The sequence below is a fragment of the Eubalaena glacialis genome, chromosome 6 (assembly GCF_028564815.1).
Source record: "Eubalaena glacialis isolate mEubGla1 chromosome 6, mEubGla1.1.hap2.+ XY, whole genome shotgun sequence".
In the NCBI taxonomy this organism is placed as follows: domain Eukaryota; kingdom Metazoa; phylum Chordata; class Mammalia; order Artiodactyla; family Balaenidae; genus Eubalaena; species Eubalaena glacialis.
Window position 1 is genome coordinate 129,684,715 of NC_083721.1, and position 22,533 is coordinate 129,707,247.

The window sequence follows — 22,533 nt, forward strand, 5'->3', positions numbered from 1 at the left end:
CTGTAAAGATCCTTTTCCCAAATAAGGCTATGCTCACAGGTTCCAGGTGGACTTCTTTTGGAGGGCCAACATTCAACCCACCACAGCATCCTTGGGTCCATCCTTACAATTAGTATTTTCTTTAGTTTTTCTATAGGGCAGAGTTAATGCATTTTTGGGTCAATGGATAGGTATATGTATTTTAAATTTAAATAGGTATTCCCAGATTACTCCTAGAAAGTTTGTGGCGATTTACACTCCCATCAGAGCTTGTTTCCTATGTATCATTGATTGCTCTTGCTAATGTTTTCCAGTCTAATGAGTGAAAAATGGATTACTGTTTTAATTTGCTTTCCCATGACTATTAGTGAAATAAGCGTCTTTTTAATGAACCATTTGGATTTTCTCTTCCATTAATCGCCTGCTCGTAGACGTTGCCTGTATTTTAAAAACATTGAACTATTTGGCTTTTTAAAAATCCATTTATAGAGACTCTTTTATGTTAGAGATATAATGTGTTTGCCATATGTTTTGTGCAGTTCTATTCCGTCTATTGTTTTTTGTTTTAACTTGTCTTAGTGTGATGTTATGCAAAACTTTCAAAATATTTAGGTAGAAAATTTTTTTTCTTGGATGATTCTGAGCTTCCTGTCTTGCTTAAAGTTATATTACTATTCTTTAAAAAATTTCCTCTAAGTCTTTGCTTTGTATATTTTTAAGTCTTTAACTCTTCTGGAACATATTTTTGAATATGGTATGGCTCTAGATTTATTATGAAGTCAATTAAATCAGGATCATTGATCAAATAAACTATTCTTTTATCACAGGCTTGTTTACCACCTTTGCTTTATATTAGGTTTACTTGAGATTCCATCCCAGACTAAACTATTTGCCTGAGCTATTACAGTAGCAATAAGTTACAATAACCTTACAATATAGTAGCTTTACAATAAGTTAAATTTTTGGTTTTCAGTAAGTGAAATTGAAGTGTGCCATTAAGAAAGAGGACCATGAGATTTCCCGGTTGAGGTCAAAAGATAACAGGAGATAAGGTATGCGAACAGGGCTGGGTAAACTGTAAGCCTCTTTAGATAAATGTTAGTTATCGCAAAAAAGAACACACAGAAAAAGAATCTTGGGCTTGGAATGCTGGACTTTTGCTTTATGATTAGTGCAGGGATTGAGGGGCCAGCTGTGGGGCAGCCGACCTAGCGGCTCCACCCCCAGAAGAGGAGTGACACAGGGGGAGAGGGAAAAGCAAAGTGCAGGGCCCAGGAACCGAGGTACCAGTTCAGAGCCGCAGAACTGGGGAGAGTGACTGGGAAGAGAAGGCCGGCAAGGAAACTAGGAACAGAGAAATCTCTCGGAGGTGGCTACGAAGGCCGGGGCAGGTGGTGGGTCTCTCCTGAAAGCGGCTTGCCGGGGATTCCCGATTCCGAGTCCTCCGGGAGCCTCAAAGAGGAGCAGAACTGCCGCACAGCAGCGCCGCTGCTGGGCGGGCAGTCGGAGAAAACTAGACAGCGGTTTAGCCTCCCAGCAGGCACCAACCGAAACGACTAGGCGGCGGTTCCCCTCCCAGCGGGGACCAGCTCTGCCCCGCCCAGCCCGCAGACCTGGGATTGGCCGGAGCGGTTCGTGGGGCGGGGCGAGGGCTGCTGGGAGGTGGGCCCGTGAGGCGGGCGCGCGCGCGCGCGCGCGCGCGGGCACGGCGGCGGCGCGCGCGTGCTCTGTGGGTCGGTGCGGCGGCGGCAGAGACTGGCCATGGCCGTGGGCGACGGGCTGGTGTAACGCCGCGCGGGGCAGGCGGGTGGCGACTGAGAGAGACGGGCATGGGAGCGCCGCAGTTGGACGGTCGCGGTGGCCTGGGCTGCTAACTGCGCACCTGGAGCCGAGAGCCGGCGGCAGCGGCGGCGGCGGCGGCGGCGGAGCGCCGGGCAGGTGAGTGCAGTGGAGCGGGACCCGGATGCGGCGCGGCTGAGGGGCGGCGCGGTCGCGGCGGGCCGGCGGCGCGCTCTTGCCCGCCACAGCCTGCGGGGCCGGCGACTGAGTGGCCGCTCTGCGCTTCCTGCCGGCGCCGAGGACGCCGGCCCGCGGGGGTGCCTTGCTCGCCTGAGGCCCTCCCGGGGCTCTGCAAGGTGAGCGGCTCTCCCCGGCCTCCGGGCGGCAAGGACGCGGCCCTTTGGGTCGCGTTCCTGAGGGGCATCTGGGGAGAGGCGGCGTCCTCGCCCCCTGTGTCTGTGCGGACACCCGCGAGCTCCTGATCCTCAGATGCCTTTTTGCGCAGGGTGTATTTTAGGGGCGGGGATCCTGGACAGTTGGGATAGGGTCGTGTTTTCAAATCCCGGCGCCGCCACTGAGCAGCCCTGGGGCCTTGGGCCAGAGTATCCGGATTTGTTAGTGGGAGTAATTATACGTACTTCACAGGGTTGTTGTGAAGCTAGGACAGGATGATGTACATGACCGAAAAGCGACTGCTCGGTCAGTGGTAGGCTGTTAGGAGTAACTCTGATGCAGCATCTTCCCTTGTTAGCTATTGCTGATTCCTGGCTGCGGGTGTACTTTTCGGGGGCACATTTATTTCCGAAGAGCTTTGATGTTGCAGTAACCTCCACTGGAGTTGCTTAATACAGGAGCCTGTTATCTTAACAGTGGCCAAAATACGAATCCTATAGCCTCATCCTAGAATGCTGGAGTCTCTTTTTTTTTGCTAAGGCTGCCTTGGAATACCTGTCTCAGGTACCGAGTGGGAATTGCTGTTTAAATAAAACAGCGGGTTTAGGATTCGCTTCAGATGCAAGGTGGTGGGATACATTAAACTTGAAGTGCTTTGCTGTTTAAATAATCTTAAGTGACACTTAAACTGTCACTTGTTACAGAGTATAAACAGAGAAAAATATGAAAACAGACTCCTTTTTTTGCATTGCTACATACGAAGGGAGTGACAAGTGCTTTTGAAAACATCATCGTGGGCAGTGTTACTGTCTGGTGAAGTCATCATAGTTAAATTAGATGAGTACTTATTTTGAAGCACTGAATGGGTGTTTGGAAATATGATTCCTAATAAAATCATCTCCAACGAGTCAGAATTCTCAGCAGTTCATTAATCATTTGGGGATTTTTAGGTTACACTGTAAGATTTTTATGGTAAAAGCAGAACTGCTTAAGTCATGATAAAGTAGCATAGGAGAGGGTGGTCTGGATAAAGATCTTAACCTAGTTCCAGAAGGCAAGTGTGGAACAAAGTAAAAATCTTAAGCTTTAAAACTGGGATTGTATTCACTAAAGCAAAAATGACTGAAATCAAAAAACTTTTTTGTACAACCCCTGATTCACATCCTAATGAGGGTCTTTTACCTTCAGAGTGGGTTTTTTTTTTTTTTAATTTAATTTATTTATTTTTGGCTGCGTTGGGTCTTCGTTGCTGTGTGCGGGCTTTCTCTAGTTGCGGCGAGCGGGGGTTACTCTTCGTTGCGGTGAGCGGGCTTCTCATTGTTGTGGTGGCTTCTCTTGTTGCGGAGCTCAGGCTCTAGGCGCGTGGGCTTCAGCAGTTGTGGCGGGCGGGCTCAGTAGTTGTGTCTCGCGGGCTCTAGAGCGGAGGCTCAGTGGTTGTGGCCCACGGGCTTAGTTGCTCTGCGGCATGTGGGATCTTCCCGGACCAGGGCTCGAACCCATGTCGCCTGCATTGTCAGGTGGATTCTTAACCACTGCGCCACCGGGGAAGACCCAGAGTGTTTTTTAGAAGTGGAGAAAATCGAGTTGGGTTTTGATTTATTGCCTTTTTTCACCTCTTGTCTGTATTTCTTGCTTTTCTTAGGGACTCATCCATAAAGGCTTTTGATCCAACTTGCTTTGTGAATGTAAACAAAATACATAGAAAAAAGTTAAAAATTAACCTTGTAATCTAAATTATCTTCTTCCTTGTAGTCTAATTGTGTTCTTCCTAAATTATAACCTTCCCTGTTGTCTCACTGGTGAACCCAACAGTAGAAGCACTGCTATCCACTGTGAAAAGGCTAGGGGTCAGAAGTCACATCTTGGCTCTTAGGCCTGGTCCTGGGTCCCAGATAGTGGGACTTTGGGGATGTCACCCAGTCTTCCTGGGCCTCAGTTTTTTTTTTTTTGTTTATAGAATTTGAGAGTGTGTGGCCAGCAGGATGGGAGGGTGGTGGTGGATTAGAGTATCATATTATATAAAGGAACCTTCCAGGATAGTCCACTTTTATGGTTTTCCTTCTCTTCACTCTGTTTCTCTATCTCTTTTGGTGACTTTTCCTTCTCTTCATGAATTTAAAACATCCTAATGCCTCAGGGTGTCCAAGCCCGTCCCTCTACTTTTTTCTACCTGTATTCTCTCTTAGTGATCTCATTAAGTCCTGTGGTTTAAATACTATCACCGTGCTGTTGACGCTCAGATTTTTATCTCCAGTTCTGAACTTCACATTTCTTCTATCTGCCTACATATCTTCACTTCATTTGTCTATCTTAAACTTGACATGTTCAAAGTGGAGCTCTTGATTTCCATTCTTCAACCTGTTCCTTCCCCAGCAGTCTGCATTTCATAAGAGCACCCCTCTACCCCCCTCTTCCACCTACTTAAGTGAAAAATCTGGTGGTCATCCTTAATTCATCACTTTGCCTCACTGCTCCACCACTGCCTCACACAACCAGTCCTTCAGCAAACCCTGTTGATTTTGCCTCCAAAATGTATCGTGAATATATTTACTTCACTTTATTTTTTATTTTTTAAAAATATTTATTTATTTTTTGGCTGTATCGGGTCTTAGTTGCGGCACAGGGGCTCAATAGCTGCAGAGCGTGGGCTTAGCTGCCCCGTGGCATGTGGGATCTTAGTTCCCGTGACCACGGATTGAACCGGCGTCCCCTGCATTGCAAGATGGATTCTTAACCACTGGACCACCAGGGAAGTCCCTACTTCACTTTATTTTTATTGTCACCACCCCAGTTGTTCCTAGGTAGTAGCTTCCTAACTAGCTTCCTTGCCTCTGGCCTTGCTCTCCTACAGTCCATTTTCAGACAGCAGTCAGAGTGATCTTTACTTACTCTCCTGCTCCAGGGGCTTCTTACTGCACTAAAAAGTAAGTCCAAACTCTACCTGCATTATCAGCTAATTATCTTGCTTATTTTCTTGTTTATTTGTTTATGGTCTTTTCCCTCCAGCATATTATAATCTCTCTGATGGAAGGGACTTGGTCTTCCCTGGGGTATTCTCAGTAACCAGAACAGTGTCTGGAAAATTTAACTAATGTTGAATGAATGAATGTGTGAATGAAATACATTATAAAATCTTCCGATTCCAAGTATAACATGTACTGAACACACTTGACCCTTTTTTGGTCCCAGATTTGTGCAAATGAGGAAGTGATCACAGGGCCTAGAGTTATTCTATTAGGTATCCTTACTTTCTCAGCCTTCATTAAGGTACTGTACCTCCTGAAAAGGCTAAGCATTTAGACGTCAAGCCGTTAATAACAAAAACATGCGGATTTTGTTCATTGTATACTGGATCATTAGTATTTTTGCGAATAAGAAACCATACATGTTTTCCAGCCTTGTTTTGTTCTTTAGAAGCGTTGAATTTTGGTCTTGACTGGAGGGGACTGGTTCTATAGAATGTGGTAGTTTAATCCAGTATTGCATACCAAATCCTATAGGGTAGCAGTTGCAATTTTTACAGAGAACAGGTGTTTTTATTTATTTCAATTACACTATTTTTTTAAAATCTGAGCCCCCCCCCCAGCTTGTGTGCATTTATGTAAATATCCTCTGAACCATTTGATTCAGTTATCGTATCTTACCATATCTTGGAGAGATAAGTCCCTGTCATTTGGCTTCTGTTAACTGCTCACTTGCAAGCTTTGTCATGTTGTAGAAAGAGGCAAATAATTTAGGATTTTCCCCCTGCCTGAGACTGAAGCCCCAAAGACTATCTAGTAGGTTTGTGAAGAAAGAAGGGTATGGAAAAATCAAGGTGTAGAATTCCATTGTCAGAGTAGATAATAGGGAAAAGATACGTTGGAGAAGGAAATCCTAGACTAGAAGAATAATACTGGAAATTTAGTAGAAAAGAAGAAGAAAAGGAAGATAAAGGACAATATTATAGATTTTCAGGCTTGTGTGGGGCAACTTTGCTTCTCACTCCTTTTACCTTCTCATCTCCCTCTCCAAATTTTGACACTTTTTTTTTTTTCCCTCTGCCTTCTCTCCACTCCCTGATTTGTATGGGCTATTTTTCTAAGGAGTGCCTATGTGCCTTTGGTAGTCTGATGTCTGCAGGGACATCTTGTGTGAAAGGATACTATCCTTTCTTGAAGAGGCCTTTCTGCTTTCTCATAATCAAAGTCTGACTTCCTGGATTTTCCAGCCACTGGGTCCAGCTTTACCCTTTGGAGTGACTCTAAACTGGTGTACTTCCTTTTTAAGTTGTTTTCTCATATATTCCATGGTAACCTTTATGTTATCATCTCCAGGTTAAATAATCCTGAGTCACAAGCTTCCAGTTGAGAGAGGAAAAATGAATGGTATTAGATGTATGGTTGGGTGTGTATAGTGTGTTACCTACCAGTTGCTCTGATAATGCAAGTTGCGTATCTCTAATTTAGACCTTTCTTTTTCTGAGTTGATAGTTTTGTTTTTTTTTTTAAATAAAAAAGACATTTCTAAAAGTGACATTGAATTTTAAAATTTTACAAAAACTTTTTCATGTACAGTCCTATGAGTTTTAACACATGCCTAGATTCTTGTAACTATCACCACCGCTAACAGTGTACAGAATAATTCCAACACCCCAAAGAATTCCCTCATGTTACCCCTTTTACAGTCAGCCTCCCCTTCATTTTTAACACTTGGAATTATTTTTTTATTTTTTTGGCCACCACGCGGCTTGTAGGGTCTTAGTTCCCTGACCAGGGGTTGAACCCAGGCCCTTGGCAGTGAAAGCGCAGCGTCCTAACCACTGGACCACCAGCGAATTCCCTGGATTTATTTGTTTTTTTAAAGGGAAAGTCTCTCATGCATAGAATATGTTAGAACTTGGAATAAGTGGTTAATTGATCCTAATTGTTGGTTTTATTTTAGAAATATAAATAAAAGAATTTCAGTCTTCAACGTAACAGGTTTACATGCAGTAAAGTAAAACTTTGTAGATGGAGGAATGTTTAACAGGCTTTAAATTAAAAAAAAAATTATTGTATAACTTCTGGAACCTGTCAAGTGAGGCAAGTCCCATAATGTCAAGTTACAATAGGGAGCATCTAACAAAGAAATTTGGAGGCTAAGTCTGTGATAAAATCATAAAGGATGGCATAACATATCTTCTCATGTGTCTTTGATAAACCCAGAATCCCATTTACTGCAATCGCAGGGTAAGCTAGGGTAAACTGGAGATTAATTTTGCCAAGGATTATGTTATGAAGTCTCAGCTTTTCTCTCTTCTCTCTCTCTAGCATTGTCACCTCTGCTAGCCTATCCATTTTATTCCAGCACTTAGTTGTTTCAGGTATTCAACTCTCCTGGGGTTTGAGGGAAAGATGCGCTATCTTTATAGCTATGGTGTATTGTAAAGGTAGCTTTCCATTATTCGTTTAACTTGTTTCCAGCCTAAAGCAGTCAATAATTTAGAAATTCCCTCATTTCCTCAAAAAATTTACACATCCTTCCCCTGAGTCCTGGCTCCATGATCTGTCTTGCCCCCACTTCTTCACCAAGAATGTATATTTCCTTATTTTCTTGATTATTTAATTTAAAGTAGGTCACCTGAGGTTATTATCTGTTGAGCCTTTAATAGGGGAAATTTACCGCCAAAATAAAGAAAGTTAATCTGGCAGTCCCCTGTGTTGTGGTATTGTTAGAGCACAGGTCAGCAGCTCACAATCCCCTACTGCAGACCCCGGAGGGACTGCTGCATCCCTGACCCTGTAGCTTGTCTCCTGCTGCTCTGGCTACTTGGGAGACCACCAGGCAAATGCTCATTTGCCTTCAATGGAAATGCGAACCTGATTATCCATGCCTTCAGGAGGAGGATTATGTGGATTAAAAGAAATCCATGGGTAATCCAGAAGCTTTATTTAAACTGCAGTTTAACCACATTCCTGACCATAGTTTTTCTTTGCATTTCTAATAACTAATTTATAATATTTACCAATTTCATGTTTACCTCTTTGTACCGTTTAGAAGTAATGGTAGTTATGAAGTAGAGAAGATGTGGGAAGGGACAAAGGAGTTAGATAATCTACAGGCATTGCCCCACATAACTTGGTGTTGACTGGATGGTTTAACCAGTAAGGTTTAGTAATGCTTACTAGACCTTGAAGCCCTGAATTCCATGAATTCCTTACCTGCTGAGCCACTGGAAGAAATTTGAGGTGACTGTCAACAAGAGGCCAAACTCCGTTTTGAGACATTTGTACTTTACTAGCTTAAATGATTGAGCTTTTGTGATTTAAATGAGTATTGCAGATTGTCAGAATTATAAATTTACTGCAATTTGAAGTTCTCTTTAATGTTTATTTAATCACTTAACCTGTTAAACATTTTCATAGGAATTAAAATGAAGACCTGCTGTTTGAAATAGAGGTGCTCATTTCTTGTAGCCAGGCCACTATTTACTACCTCTGACACGTTACTTACATGTAGTTACACAGTAACTAATTTCTATTAAATAGTTGAAATATGGTCATTTAAAATTGCTTATTCTTGAACTACTGATTTAGTGTAGATCTTGTATTTAGATATCATACTATTAAAATCAGTGTTTTCCTCTGACTTTATAAATCATTACAAATTGCTGCCCTTATGTTATCTGAACACAAATTTATTTAAAACTTATTTCTGCAGTTGTATATTTTCAAAAGTTAGGTTCCATGTTTATCAGCTACATGGACATCATTCCTCCAATGAGATTCATTGTAGTTAATTATTAGAGGCATGTCCTGGGGAAAACCAACTGGAGTTCTCTTAACACGCTTGTTTTTTGCACTGTGAGCCTAAGGAAACATCCATAGAAGATGGTTGTTGATTTTGGACAATGTTATGATCAATTATAATTATTTTATTTTTGTTCTTTTGATGGCTGTGGAAATTTCACATTTTCATTGGAAATCATTAGTTGTCTTAACTCTTGATGTACTTCACCCACCATTCCATTATTAAATTATTAAAATTTTCCCTAACTGAGAGGCTTCTGGGTTTTAGATTCTCATTCGACCTACAAGGAATGTCTACTCTCTGTGTGTGTGTGTGTGTGTGTGTGTGTGTGTGTGTGTGTGTTATAGAGAACTATATATGCTGTACCAACCAGTAACAATTGTTTTACCTTTAACTTATGAAGAATGTACTATCTTCTCCTTGAGAGCCAGGCAATTATTTTTTAATCAGTGACTTCTTTAATTCTATGCATTCTATTGTTACCTGCTTCCTTTTATCAATATGTTCTTTTGTCATTTAAAGCTGTGACTGTCAATATAGCCTATTAGAAAAACTCCTCTGTGTGATTTACTGTATAGGATTAAACTATAACCAAAGTTAACATTATTGAATGCTCACCCATGTGTCAGGTTATGCTAACCCCTCTTTGTGCATTATTAATTTTATCTTCATAAGAAACTTGTAATGAAGGTACTAATGATATTCTCATTTAAGAGATGAGGAAACTGAAGCTTTGGGAAGTTAACATGCCAGGTGGCACACAGCTTTTAAGTGGGAGAGTCAGGTTTCAAACTCAGGTCTGTATGACTCTAGAATTTATGCTTTTGCTTATTTATTTATTTTTAAATTTATTTTTTATTGAGGAATAGTTGATTTACAATATTATATGTTTCAGGTGTACAACATAGTGATTCACAATTTTTAAAGGTTATACTCCATTTCTAGTTATTATAAAATATTCCCTGTCTTGTACAATATACTCTTGTAGCTTATTTATTTTATACATAGTAGTTTGTACCTCTTAATACCCTACCCCAGGAGTCCCCAACCCCCAGGCCACAGACCGGTAGTGGTCCAAGGCCTGTTAGGAACTGGGCCGCACCGCAGGAGATGAGTGGCAGGTGAGCGAGAGAAGCTTCATCTGCTGCTCCCCATGGCTTGCATTACTGCCTGAACCATCTTTTGCATTATGATCTGAACCCCCCCCTGCACCCCCCCCCCCACCCCATCCCTCCCCTGGCCGTGGAAAAATTGTCTTCCACGAAACTGGTCCCTGGTGCCAAAAAGGTTGGGGACCGCTGCCCTACCCCATCTTGCTCCTCCCCCCTTCCCTCTCCCTACTGGTAACCACTAGTTTGTTCTCTGTATCTGTAAGTCTTTTTTCTTATATTCACTAGTTTGTTTTAATTTTTATATTCCACATGTAAGTGTTATCATACAGTATTTGTCTTTCTCTTTCTGACTTATTTCACTTTGCATAATATCCTCCATATCCATCCATGTTGTTACAAATGGCAAAATTTTGTTCTTTTTATTTATGGCAGAGTAGTAATCCATTGTATATATATATATACACCACTCTTCTATATCCATTCATCTGTTGATGGACACTTAGGTTGCTTCCATATCTTGGCTATTGTAAATAATGTTGCTGTGAACACTGGAGTAGAATTTATGCTTATAACTGATTGCCTCAATAGTTTTTTTATTTGTTAGGTCCTTCAGAGGAAGGTTGAAAGAGACTATATATATATATTTTTTTCTTTTTCTTTTTTTAAGAGGGCTCTTTCCTTTTTTATTTTTTTAATTTATTTTATTTATTTATTTTTGGCTGTGTTGGGTCTTCGTTGCTGTGCGCGGGCGTTCTCTAGTTGTGGTGAGCAGGGGCTACTCTTCATTGCAGTGAGCCGGCTTCTCATTGTGGTGGCTTCTCTTGTTGTGGAGCATGGGCTCTAGGCGTGTGGGCTTCAGTAGTTGTGGCTCGCGGGCTCTAGAGCGCAGGCTCAATAGTTGTGGTGCATGGGCTTAGTTGCTCCACGGCATGTGAGATCTTCCCAGACCAGGGCTCAAACCTGTGTCCCCTGCATTGGCAGGCAGATTCTTAACCACTGTGCCACCAGGGAAGCCTGAGACTATATAAGTTTAAAGTGTTGTTTTTTAGTGTAATAATCACCAGCTTCATTTTACAGTACCTGGGTATTTGAAAACAGGAAGCAATTTTCTAATCATTTAACCATTAACTTTCACTCACTACTCTTAAACAAGTTTTTATGTGTATAGTCCTGTTTTATGGATTAGAGTTAAGAGTTAAACAATGAATTAGTTATGTGATATAGTGTACCTTTTTTATTTTTAAAAAAATATTTATTTATTTATTTTGGTTGCGCCGGATCTTAGTTGCGGCATGCGGGATCTTTAGTTGGGGCATGTGGGCTTCTTAGTTGCGTCATGTGAACTCTTAGTTGTGGCAGGCATGCGGGATCTAGTTCCCCGACCAGGGATCAAATCCCGGACCGCTGCATTGGGATCGCGGAGTCTTACCCACTGGACCACCAGGGAAGTCCCGTACCTTTGTTTTGAATGTAAGATGAGCTTTTCCTTTTCCCTTGGCTTTACAATTGGACTGTGGTTTTGTGGTTTGTCATATATGTGTAAGTAACAAAAATACTTAATGTATGACTTTGTATAGTTAGAGGTCCTAGTCCGCTTGTGTAGATCATCTTTGCAGAGTTTTTAAATAAGAAAACACCAAGTTTTTTTTTTCTCTTCTGCTTAGGTAATTTGTTTGGGTGGTATATTAAAACATGTTGCTAAGCTTGATCCTAAATTATTGGGAATAGAAGAAGTTAGACATAAATTTACTTTTGAATAAATGAACCAATAGACTACAATTGTTAATACCTTAACTTAAAAAAATAGTGAATTGAGAAACATTAATACTATTTGGCCTTTTTTTTCATATTCACATGAGAAAGGAATGTGAGCATTAACATTACATCGACCATTAGTAGTACTCAGACACATAGAAGGAGATGCATAGGACACAATGGAGGTTTTCTTTCTAGCTCTGGAGCCCAGTTAACTTGTTTCAGGCAAGTTTCTGGTTGTGGTGCCATTATAAGCCATTATGACAGCACGTCCAATCTGCAAATGGGGCATTTGTGATTATTTTCTTTACTGCTGAAGAGTTGAGCTCTTACTGAGTATGCCTCTTCCCATAGACAAGCCGTGAGTGGGCTCAAATTGGGGCAGGTGGGTCACTTTTCCCTCTTAGAAGTCTGAACTTTTTTCTGTTGACAGTAATCTCAGTGACTCACAAATGTTATTTTAGTTACCTAGTTCGCCTTTAACATTATTTCCCAAACTGTGTATTATTTTACAAAATAAAAAGCAAGCACTTAGAACAGGAAAATCCTATCTTATAAATTCCATAATAATTATTTTGAGCTAATCACTATTTTGAATTCATTTATAAGCAATGGTTTCTATAGATGAGAACTGTGTAGTTACAAAATTACAGGTATTCTTTCGTCATTCCTGAGTGGGTGTGGAGACCTAAAGCCACCGATGTATTATCCATTTTGAAAATGAACTATTTAATAACTTAAGAGAAGTTTTGGACTGACTACATCTAGTTAGTTGTATGCTAAGGTTGGGATCTGATTTTAGTAAAGGAAAATATTTTTAAGGAATACAATCCTTTTTGAAGTCTTCATATATTATTGACAGTGTCAATAATGTTTGCCTTAAAATGTAATCTTAAAAGGTAGCAATTTTTTTTTTTAGAAAATTGCTGAGGCCATTTTATTTTATTTTTTAAATTAATTTTATTTTTGGCTGCATTGGGTCTTTGTTGCTGCACGCGGGCTTTCTCTAGTTGTGGCAAGCGGGGGCTACTCTTTGTTGTGGTGCGCAGGCTTCTCATTGTGGTGGCTTCTCTTGTGGAGCACAGGCTCTAGGCACGTGGGCTTCAGTAGTTGTGGCACGTGGGCTCAGTAGTTGTGGCCCATGGGCTCTAGAGTGCAGGCTCAGTAGTCGTGGCACATGGGCTTAGTTGCTCCACGACATGTGGGATCTTCCCGGACCAGGGCTTGAACCCATGTCCCCTACATTGGCAGGCAGATTCTTAAACACTGCACCACCAGGGAAGCCCTAAAAAAATTTTTTTTTATTTTTGGCCGTGCCACGCAGGTTGCGGGATCTTAGTTTCAGGACCAGGGATCAAACCTGCACCCTCGGCAGTGAAAAGCGTAGAGTCCTAACCGGACCACCAGGGAATTCCCTGCATTATTATTTAAAATGGAAAAATTCTTTATTTTTTAATGTACAAAGTTTGTTTTTTTCAGGAATTTAAAAATACGTACCAATTTAAACTGAATACACATTAAGTTAGTGTTTTATTTCCTAACTATGCAGTTGATATTATAAGGAGCTGCTCCATTCAGTTAAAACCTAATGAATAGGGCTTCCCTGGTGGCGCAGTGGTTAAGAATCCGCCTGCCAATGCAGGGGACACGGGTTCGAACCCTGGTTTGGGAGGATCCCACATGCTGCGGAGCAGCTGGGCCCGTGCACCACAACTGCTGAGCCTGCGCTCTGGGGCCCGCGAGCCACAGCTGCTGAGCCCGCGTGCCACAGCTGCTGAGGGCCTCGCACCTAGAGCCCGTGCTCTACAACGGGAGAGGCCACCGCAATGAGAAGCCTGCGCGCCGCAACTAGAGAAAAGCCCGCATACAGCAACGAAGACCCAACACAGCCAAAAATAAAATAAATAAATTTATTAAAAAAAACAAAAACAAAAACCTAATGAATAACATCAACTTTTTCTGGCTTACATTTCTGAAGATAATTGGTACATAAACATATAATTTTATCCTTTTTATTATTTATTTATTTATTTATTTATATTTTGGCTATGCCGTGTGGCTTGCAGGATCTCGGTTCCCCAACCAGGGATTGAACCCAGGCCACGGTAGTGAAAGCCCATAATCCTAACTGCTAAGCCACAAGGGAACTCCCTAGATGCAGCCTTTCTGAAAGGATACCCAAAAACTGCTATACGTTGGTTGCCTCTGGGGAGTGTAACCTCGGATGCTGAGAGACATTTGTGGTAAGGAGGCTTTATTTTGTATATCCTTTTGTGCTTTTGAATTATGTGCCTTTGAATTTCTTTTTGTGATTTTGAATTTTGAATTTATGTAATCAATGCATGTAACTACAAAGTAGAGAAATTCAGCTATTTTGATGATTAAAAAGGTAATTTTGTAAGGTATTACAAAATTAAACACAGTGGACACTATAATGTTTAGTTTAAGTATCATTAAAGCTTAAGAAAATTGTATTTATTCTGTCTTCTACATTGACTTGTATTATACCTGTACAATTAATGCATAGGTGGGTAAGATGGAGGCCTAACCCTGTGTTAGGCATATTAATAATGATAGCCAAAGTTTATGGAATGCTTACAATATAGCAGGCACTTTGCTAAATCCTTTATGGTGGCATTGCTTGTTTGCTGCTTTCCCTCTGAGGGAAAGGCTATTATCAAGAATATTAATTTTTCATTTCAGTTGTTACCTCTTTCCTATATTGAGTTGTCAAAAGCAATTTTAGGGCTTCCCTGGTTGGGTAGTGGTTAAGAATCTGCCTGCCAATGCAGGGGACACGGGTTTGAGCCCTCCGGGAAGATCCCACATGCCGTGGAGCAACTAAGCCTGTGTGCCACACTACTGAGCCTGCACTCTAGAGCTTGCGAGCCACAACTGCTGAGCCCACATCCCACAACTACTGAAGCCCACGCGCCTAGAGCCTGTGCTCCGCACCAAGAGAAGCTACCACAATGAGAAGCCTGCGCACCACAACGAAGAGTAGCCCCCGCTCGCCACAACTAGAGAAAGCCCGCATGCAGCAACGAAGACCCAACGCAGCCAGAAATAAATAAATTAATTAATTTTTTAAAAAGTAATTTTAATATCAAATCCTCACTGGTGGCAGTTCTCAGGTGTATTCACATTTTTCTACACACCAGGATCCAAAGCTATTACTGTCTCTTTGAAGGAGATATCAGATTGATCCAGGATGAGCAGGATAATTATTTTAGTCAATAGTTTCTACTCCAAACGCTTCAATCTTTTTATCAGACTGCTTTAGCAGCTATTAAAATTTGTCTGAAATTTAAAAAATAGATTAATTTGGTTGCCTCTAATCATCATATTCTTTGGAGAATTGCTCAACTGTCCCTTGATTGCCTTTGTACAAGTAGCCCAAGATCCTTGGAGTAGAATTATAAAATATACTTCTGTGATCTGAGGGCAGACTTGGAAGGATTCCTTTCAGAGGTAGGGAGACAGGGAGGGGAGGTATTACAATATGCAGTCCAGAAGAGCAGTGAGGGATGCTTAACTATGACAGTGGGTTTGAGAAGGGGAAATTTGCATTAGAGAGATATTGAACATTTTTTTTTTTAAGATTTATTTATTATATATTTATTTAATGTATTTTTGGCTGCATCGGGTCTTAGCCGCGGCATGAGGGATCTTCGTTGTGTTGCGTGGGCTTCTCTTTAGTTGTGGCATGCAGGTTTTCACTTCTCTAGTTGTGGCTCACAGGCTCCAGGGCGCGGGCTCTGTAGTTGTGGCGTGTGGGTTCCAGAGCATGTGGGCTCTGTAGTTTGCAACACGTGGGCTCTAGCTGAGGTGCGTGAACTCAGTAGTTGTGGCATGCGGGATTAGTTGCTCGGCGACACGTGGGATCTTAGTTCCCTGACTAGGGATTGAACCCGCGTCCTCTGCATTCATTGTAAGGCAGATTCTCCACCACTGGACCACCAGGGAAGTCCCAATATTGAACATTTTGCAAGTTACTGGGTTTCTAGAAGGAATAGAAACATCAGGAGGAACAGGAAAGTTTCCTTAATTTTGTTTAACAGGACTGTGTTTAGGTACATATATGTGTGTGGTGTGTAAGAGATTCACGTTTTGGGTAATTTGTTCTGTTAGGAAAAGTAATGCTTTTAGAAAAAGATAACACTCCTGCTACTTTCAGGTTTTATTAAAAAAATAAAGTTAATGGGAATTCGCTTTTAGGTACATTTCACCTTTCCTGAGATGTCCCTAGTTATTCAGTAACCATATGCTAGTTGTAAAAAATTCAAATAAAGAAGGAAAATACAAGAGAAAGTGAAAGTCCCCTTTCAGACCTTTCTACTCCAACCTCCTCTGTTCTCCCCATTCCCATTGCCCTCCTCAGAGATAATTATTGTTGTTGTTTTTTTTAACATCTTTATCGGAGTATAATTGCTTTACAATGGTGTGTTACTTTCTGCTTTATAACAAAGTGAATCAGTTATACATATACATATGTCCCCATATCTCTTCCCTCTTGCATCTCCCTCCCTCCCACCCTCCCTATCCCACCCCTCTAGGTGGTCATAAAGCACCGAGCTGATCTCCCTGTGCTATGTGGCTGCTTCCCACTAGCTATCTATTTTACGTTTGGTAGTGTATATATGTCCATGCCACTCTCTTACTTTGTCCCAGCTTACCCTTCCCCCTCCCCGTATCCTCAAGTCCATTCTCTAGTAGGTCTGCATCTTTATTCCCGTCTTGCCCCTAGGTTCTTCTGACCTTTTTTTTTCTTTTTCTTTTTTTTTTTTTTAGATTCCATATATATGTGTTAGCATACGGTATTTGTTTTTCTCTTTCTGACCTACTTCACTGTATGACAGTCTCTAGGTCCATCCACCTCACTGCAAATAACTCAGTTTCGTTCCTTTTTATGGCTGAGTAATATTCCATTGTATATATGTGCCACATCTTCTTTATCCATTCATCTGTTGATGGACACTTAGGTTGCTTCCATGTCCTGGCTATTGTAAATAGAGCTGCAATGAACATTTTGGTACATGGCTCTTTTTAAATTATGGTTTTCTCAAGGTATATGCCCAGTAGTGGGATTGCTGGGTCGTATGGTAGTTCTATTTTTTAGTTTTTTAAGGAACCTCCATACTGTTCTTCATAGTGGCTGTATCAATTTACATTCCCACCAGCAGTGCAAGAGGGTTCCCTTTTCTCCACACCCTCTCCAGCATTTATTGTTTGTAGATTTTTTGATGATGGCCATTCTGACTGGTGTGAGATGATAAGAGATAATTATTGTTATACTCAGGCATATAGCCTACATTCCTTTCTCTGTACATTTTCATATATATTATCTATCTATCTATCTGTTTTCCTGGGTTATCTTTCCTTTATTTCTTTGGCACAAAGTAGTAGATACATGTATATTTTCTTAATTCCTTTTCTTTCTTATACAAAGAGTAACATATTACAGATATATACTTTATTTTAGATAGGATCATTTTACATTTTCTATAAGTATCTCTTTTATATTTGATTGAAGTTTAACAAGGCAATTATCATTTTTGACTTTAACACGTATTTTTCCAGTTTATTATTTTTTAAAATTATTTTTTGGCTGCATTGGGTCTTTGTTGCTGCATGCAGGCTTTCTCTAGTTGCGGCGAGAGGGGCCTACTCTTCGTTGTGATGTGCGGGCTTCTCATGGCGGTGGCTTCTCCTGTTGCAGAGCATGGGCTCTAGGCACGCGGGCTTCAGTAGTTGTGGCTCGTGGGCTCAGTAGTTGTGGCTCGTGAGCTCTAGAGTGCAGGCTCAGTAGTCGTGGCACATGGGCTTAGTTGCTCCGCGATATGTGGGATCTTCCCGGACTAGGGATCGAACCCATGTCCCTCTGCATTGGCAGGCGGATCCTTAACCACTGTGCCACCAGGGAAGTCCCCACATATTTTTCTAACACCTATTTATGTTTTCAGATTTGTGCTACACAGACTTTTTCCTTAAAGAGATTCTTTGAAATCTGTTCAAATTGGGGAGGGGATATGTGAACAGGGGAAACCTAGAGACACAAATGTGGTTGGCTCTTGGATTGGAAGAATCAACATTGTGAAAATGACTATACTATCCAAAGCAATCTACAGATTCAGTGCAATCCCTATCAAACTACCAATGGCATTTTTCACAGAACTAGAACAAAAAAAGGTCACAATTTGTATGGAAACATAAAAGACCCCGAATAGCCAAAGCAGTCTTGAGAAAGAAAAATGGAGCTGGAGGAATCAGGCTCCCTGACTTCAGACTATACTACAAATCTACAGTAATGAAGACAGTATGGTACTGGCACAAAAACAGAAATATATATCAAAGGAAGAGGATAGAAAGCCCAGAGATAAACCCACACACATATGGTCACCTTATCTTTGATAAAGGAGGCAAGAATATACAGCGGAGAAAAGACAGCCTCTTCAGTAAGTGGTGCTGGGAAAACTGGACAGCTACATGTAAAATAATGAAATTAGAACACTCCCTCACACCATACACAAATGTGGTTGGCGAAATATCATTTAATCTCATAGGTTCTCAGAATTTAAGAGAAGACTTAGGAATCACTTAGTTGCTAGACTAGGAAACTGGGTCTCTTGAGTTTACTGTTCAGGAGGACTATCTCCAGTGTTCTGTGTTTCCACTTACATAGAGTTTCACTCTCTGGAACTCTGGTGAGAAGATGGAGATAGAAGAATGGATGATAGTACCATTGCATGGTTTTAGGCATGTTTTTTAACCAAGCAGCTATAGAGTAGTTGCTTAATGGATCTGTGTCAAGCTGGAGGGCTATCAGACTCACTGAAAGATATTTTTTATTCAAATTATTAACTTTTTTGGTTACATGATAGATACTACTTTCAAAATTTGAAAGTACCAAAAACACCCTTCCTCTCTTCCCTACAGGCAACCAAAGCCATCAGTTTCCCATATGCCCTTCAGGGAGATTTTGCTTTTTCCAGTATATACAGGTGTATGTATTCTACTCTTCCATACACTGTTTATGTAAATATCATATTCCCTTCTTTTAAATTACATAAATAATTAGTAGAGGTTGGAATTACGGAGGGAAAGGGAAACTGATGTATATTGTACCATGAATGATAGCTAGCCTTGACCTACAGAGATAATATGCATAGCTCTTTAGTTGATCTGTATAAGGTATTCTAAGACCAGTTATTACTTCCTTCATCCATTTCTGTACTCAGTAGACTTGATTCAGTTTTGCTTCTGCATTTCCGTCACTAGGTATATGTGAAAAAATTCTGTACTTTTTTCTTTTTTCTATATAAGCATTTAATCCTTTCACTTCATTTCTTTTTTTTTTTTTTTATTTTACTTTTTGGCTGCACCGTGCAGCATGCGGGATCTTAGTTCCCTGACCAGGGGTGGAACCTGTGCCCCCTGCAGTGGAATCTCAAGAGTCTGTTAAGTGCTGGACTGCCAGGGAAATCCCCTCACTTCATTTCTTTATTTTTTGTTATATATTTAGTAAGCAGTTACTGTCTACTATCTGTGGAGTCTACTGCTGTTTCCTTTTCCCCCCCATATTTTTGGCAGCAGCTTTATTGATATATAATTTGCATATAATACAGTTTATCCATTTCAATTGTACATTTCAATTTTTTTGTATATTCAGAGTTGTGCAAACCTACCAAAATCAATTTTAGAAAAATTTTATCACCTCAAAAAGGAACCTTTTAGCTGTCATTTTCCAATCCCATCCTTGCTCCTAGCCCTATGCAATGAATAATTTATGTCTGTATAGATTTGCCTATTCTGGATATGTCATATAAATGGAATCATATAATATGATGTCATTGTGAATGGCTTCTTTATCATGTTTTCAAGGTTCATCCATACTGTGGTATCAGTACTTCCTTTTAATTGCTGAATAATTCTGTTTCCTTTTTCAATTTCACTAATAAATGTGTTTTGCTAAGTATTAGGGCTGTTAATCAGGAGTATCCATGCCCTAGGTTTTCCTTCTGTGTATCACCTAGTTGTTAACATTTTGCTGTGTATTGATAAATCTCCAATAGTATTGGCAAAGAGAGGGAAAAGAGTGGGCTGCTTGTTAATATCATTGGCAAGCGTTTTATTTTAAAAGGAGTGTGAAACTTGGGAATTACTCTTAGATTTAATTTTTCATGTTTTTTCCCACAACCCCTAGTATTTGTTTATTTTTCTCAGGAGAAGGATTTATTACTTGCACAAATAAGGAGAACACTGGGGGTCTTTTCCAAAGCAGTGTCTCTTCTATTATTTATTATTTAATAAATTTATTTATTATTTATTTGAGCTAGTAAATACTGTCTATAATATCTCCACTTGAACTTAAATTAAGGTGGAAGATAGTCACATGTAGAATTAGAGTGTTGGAAAAGAGACAGTTTCATATCTGGAGCACTCCTATTGTGAAACCCAGTCCAGACTAGTCTCCCGTAAAGAGTTTCACAGAACACCTTGAGTTGCCTTAACTTAATCTCAGGTATTTTGTGGTGTCCCCCACCCCCCCCGCATGGCTTGCGGGATCTTAGTTTCCCGACCAGGGATTGAACCTGCGCCATCAGCAGTGAAAGCTGGAAGTCCTAACCATTGGACTGCCAGGGAATTCCCAATATTTTAAATAATGATTTCTGAGTTAATCTATCAGGCATCAAAGAACATTTAACATATGTTGTTTTTTGTAAAGAGATTGGTTCCTGAAGTGTTTTGTTTTTGTTTTTGTTTTTTGGCTCTGATGGGCTTTTTCATGAATAGGCAGGAGGTTTTTTTTCCCCCCACATTAAATATTTTAAGATCTTTTTCAAGAACATGAGAAGTATCTCTTTAGCCAGATGATATCTCTGTTGAATTTTCAGGAGATGGAACTGGTGTGGTAAAAACCCATGAGTAGGCTTAGTTGTCTTGATGCATCACTGCTCAAAAGTGTGATCCCAGTGCCCATTGCCATGCCCACTGTTATAGCCTTCAGAAATCAAAAGTTAATAATAAGAAAATGTGGGTTTGTATTTTGTCTTCATTTTTCTATTAGTTCTTTTTATTGTATTTTAGGAAAGTATTGGATTGCTTCAATTGCAGGGGAACCCCACTAGTTCATTACCACTGACAGTTTGAAAAGCACAAGGAACTGTCAAATGTCTAGGCTCCAGCTTTCAGGGAGCCCCTGGTTACGTGGATTTAGGTTTTCAGGATTTTATTTTATTTTATTTTTTTTCAGGATTTTATTTTTAATTGAAATTTTAATTGAGATAATTGTAGATTCATATGCAGTTGTAAGAAATAATAGAGGTCTTTGTATACTTGACCAGGTTTCCCCCAGTGGTGACATTTGTAGAACTATAGTATAGTATCATAACCAGAATATTGACATTTATACAATCTACTAACATTATTCAGATTTCTCCAGTTTTACTCGTACGTGTGTGTAATAAGTTCTACACAATTTTATCATCTGTGTAGGTTTTTGTGTGCACCATCACAGTGAAGGAACCTAACAGTTCCAACGCCATAAGGATCCCTTGTGTTGCATGTTTATAACCACATCTACCTCTAGCACCCACCCTGCCCACCTCCACTCCCCACTGTGGTTCTTTATGTAAATGGAATCATTCAGTATGTAACCTTTTGAGATTGGCTTTTTTCACCTGGCATAATTCCCTGAAGATTCATCCAAGTGTTGCATGTATTAGTAGTTTGTTCCTTTTTATTGCTGAGTAGAAGTCCATGATATGGATGAACCACAGTTTGTTTCACCATTCACCTGTTGAAAGATTTGGATTGTTTCCAGTTTTTGGCTGTTAGAAATAAAGCGAGTATGAACATTTGTTTTTTGTGCAAACATAAGTTTTCATTTCTCTGGGATAAATGCCCAAGAGTGCAGTTGCTGAATTGTATCGTAAATGCATGTTTAGCTTTTTATAAGAAACCGCCACAGTCCCTTTTATCATACAAGAACTAACAGAGAAGCCTTCTCTAAACAGATGCTAGCTGCAATATATAAACAAATCCTAGCTGAGCTGCTGTTCTGGTTGAAGTAAGCTTAGAGTTCCACCTGCTTGATCACCACCCAGGGACTGTGCCAGCCTTGTCTGCTCTCTTCGCCCAGGCTGGAACTCAGAGCTGGACAGGTGAAGTGACTTTAAAGAATTAAAAAAAAATTTCAGAAGTGATTTTAGGCTTGTTACTGGCAAAACTGGTATTGGAACTCAGGTTTCTTTCTTTTTTTTTTTAAAGTTTTATTTTTATTATTATTATTTTTAAAATACGTATTTATTTATTTATTTTGGCTGCACCGCGTCTTAGTTGCTGCATGCGGTATCTTTAGTTGCAGCATGTGGGCTTCTTAGTTGCAGCATGCGTGTGGGATCTAGTTCCCTGATGAGGGATTGAACTCGGGCCCCCTGCATTGGGAGAGTGGAGGCTTACCTACTAGGTCACCAGGGAAGTCCCTGGAACTCAGGATTCTTGATACCTAGTTTTTGTTGTCTTTATAAATCAGTTATACTTTCATATGTATGGTTTGAAGGATCAAATAGTCCTCCAAGGTTTGTTATCAAAAACAATAGCATTTTTTGAGGGTCTATACAGTATCCAAACAGTGTTTGAAAGTAATGATACAGTCCTGTCCAGTTGGTTTAAAACTTGTATCTAAATTGTCATCAATGGCACATTGCAAGCAACAACATTAATAAAAGTATAACTTCACAAA

The 22,533-nt window shown here is 40.4% G+C and overlaps 1 protein-coding gene across 4 annotated transcripts in view; it reads left to right on the forward strand.

The window, feature by feature from the left end:
• Window positions 1-1,694: 1,694 nt before the first annotated feature.
• PIK3CB (phosphatidylinositol-4,5-bisphosphate 3-kinase catalytic subunit beta) overlaps window positions 1,695-22,533 on the forward strand; it is a 193,001-nt gene continuing 172,162 nt past the window's right edge. For 3 of the 4 annotated variants that reach the window (XM_061193631.1, XM_061193634.1, XM_061193636.1), the window contains exon 1: window positions 1,695-1,917. The gene's annotated coding sequence lies outside the window, so the exon portion shown is untranslated. Of the gene's footprint in view, window positions 1,918-2,023; window positions 2,115-22,533 lie in introns of those variants that run through there. The other variant, XM_061193632.1, reaches the window with a different exon arrangement.